Here is a 3,024-nt window from a genome sequence, read left to right on the forward strand (position 1 = left end):
GTTTTATCATAGTTATTAATCAAACGAAATTATATAAAAGTTAGAATGGTAATAAACTTTTTTCTTTAAATTTCAACAGGTAAATTTAACAAATTGACGGTATACCCAATGCCTGTCTCGTTACCAACGTTACTCGTGATTGAAGTCTTGAGATAAATCTAGAAAATTCCTTTGGTTTTATATCATTGTTGTCCTTGTTACTTATTTAAATATATATTGATTATACAAATTGAAAGGCAAATTAAATAACCATAACTTTCAAATATCCATACATTTGTGATTATTTCAAATTGTAAACATTAAAACATTTCATTACAAATTATAAAAATCAATCTTGTGCCCCACCCAGAAAACAACTCAGGCAGCCAACAGCCCAACACAGATTGAAAGTAAATACAACAAACATACCATAAGAACCCTAATTCAACATTTTTAATTTAAAATAAAAACAATAGAAAGAACACAAAAGATAATAAATAAAGCCTCAAAAACTAGCCTTATTCTCCTCTTTTTGTTCTTACATTACATACATGCTACAATAATAATAATAATAACATGCATAAAGCAGGTAACAGTAAATTTAAATTATAAATTATCATTTATCAAATTCTCAGAAGTCGCCTGAGACCATCAGTAGCTCCGGCATCTACACCGGCCGCCTGCGCCTTGCAACCGAGCTTCGGCCTTAGTGAAAAAGTCGGCAACGGCACGCTACTAGGCGGTGGAGAAGGCGTAAACACTACAGATCCTGAAAACTTGTCCACAATATCACATGACTTGTTATTATTGTTAACAGACGAATTAAAAACCCGAGAGACAATGTCTTTCGGTAGATCCTTTGGATCCGGAGAAACCAGATCCGGTTCTGTCAGCAGAACCGGATCTGGTTGCTCGCGTTTCAAATTCTTCTTCTGGTTCTTCGATTTCTTCGGAGTGAGAGACTCTCTCACTCGGGTTTTCATGCCTTTGTTGTTGCGAATAATATTATTGTTTCCACAACTATTACTACGGTACATATTCGCATTAATATGTACCGGAAGAGGAAGAAGGGGCGGTTGTTGTAGGTGACGCGTGAGATTTACGGGCGGATAGGAATTATAGAGAGGCAATAAACCGCCTCCACCCGCAAGAATACTCGACAAAATCAAATCGTCAGAAGGAAAAGAGTATAAATTGTTTCGGTTAGTAACGAAATTCGGATTTGGGTTTCCGATCCGGTATTTGTTGTTCATATGAACTTTCTCCATGAGCAAAATACAAATTATTATAATAGTAACAAACAACTTTGACAAATACGAGTATGTGAATGATCTCAAACAAACACGGATCAAAGGCACAGAAATTGGTGGAAATGAATATATGAAGAAAATAAAAATAAAAACTAACTAGTAATTATGATACTTATGATATATTAATATTACTATTAATTTGGAAGTTAAATCATGGGAGAAAAGGGGATTTAGAGAGGATGAATACCCAAGATAGGGTTTTTGTAATGAACCGCCCGTACACCAACGCAAAGGATCTTTAAATAGTGGAAGGATACAACGGTTACTTATTATTTTATTTATTTTTATTTAATATTTGATGTGTCAATTGTAGTTTGTTTTTTTTTTCTTTTCTTTTTTCGTTTTTTTTATTGAGCTGCCTACCAAGAATATGCTAAATATGTATTAATGTCACGTTTTTTAGTCTGGTATACTATTTAAGGAAATTAGTATGAAGGTAGAGACTAAAGTAATGAATGTGATTGAAGTTTATTTAGGTGATTGTTGCGTGTGTTCTAGGATCTTTTTGTATTTTATTTGAATCTGTGTGCTTAAATGGTTTTGAAGATGTGGATAAGTTATTACGAAAGGAGCTATTTGAAAATGAAATTTGTTATCTAATCATAAATTCAAACGCCCAAACAATATCTAGCAAAGAGACGAATATATAGGTGTATTGATGTTATGATGCGTTATAGATAGGGCAAGTTCATACATTGTTAATGACAAAGGAGATGTCACGATCATAATAATCTATGTTTTTGCGACATGTTGCTGAATCCTAGCGAAACTATATTGTTAAGCATTGCATGGTAATAAGATGATTACTTTATTGGAAAAACAATTGTGGTCTCGATCACAAACAAAATCTTTGAAGTCATGTCCGAATGTACAGTTCTATAGAGCTTAATATAGTTATTGTGATGGCCAATGGGTTACAAGTCGTATTAAAGTAAACTTTGGGGATTGTGAGGGCGCGTAATGCCACTCAACGAAGACATTGAGTCGTAATGAGGGGATGGGTTATAAATGTTATCATAGAGAAAGCTCACTCATAACATCGCTAGTACTCAAGAAAGATGTGATCTTGATGAAGCCTTATTTGGCCGTCTAGATACTACACAATTTGGAGTCACACTACAAGAATATTATCCTATCCCGACGACACCTATCCCGACAACAGCAAGTTGTTGCTATATCCAACCCTATCCCGACAACATGTCGTCGGAATAGAAAATCACAAATTTTTTAACTTGTCAACACACGTGTCAATTGTTAATACGCTAGAGAATGTTTGACTAAACCAAACCTTTGACTTGACACTTCTCCTGACGACATGTTGTCGGCATAGAATTTTTATATTTTATTTTTTTTCTTTAAAATCATTGTAGGTTAAAAATAAATAATAAAAAATGAACTATCCAATCTCGACGACTTGTTGTCGGGATAGAGTTTTTTAAATTTTATTTTTCCTTTTGATTAAATCATCGTAAATTAGAAATAAATAATAAAAAAAAACTAACAAATCCCAACGACTTGATGTCAGGATAGAATTTTTATATTATAATTTTTCTTTTCTTTAAATCATCTTAAATTAGAAATAAATAATAAAAAAAAGAACTAACCAATCCCGACGACATGTTGTCGGGATAGAATTTTTATATTTTATTTTTCCTTTTCTTTAAATCATCTTAAATTAGAAATAAATTAATAAAAAATTAACTATCCAATCCCGATGACTTGTTGTCGGGAAAGA

The sequence above is a fragment of the Bidens hawaiensis genome, unplaced genomic scaffold (genome assembly GCF_021521415.1).
Source record: "Bidens hawaiensis isolate Kalapana, Puna unplaced genomic scaffold, B.hawaiensis_p1.1 tig00024225_1, whole genome shotgun sequence".
Classification (NCBI taxonomy): Eukaryota; Viridiplantae; Streptophyta; class Magnoliopsida; order Asterales; family Asteraceae; genus Bidens; species Bidens hawaiensis.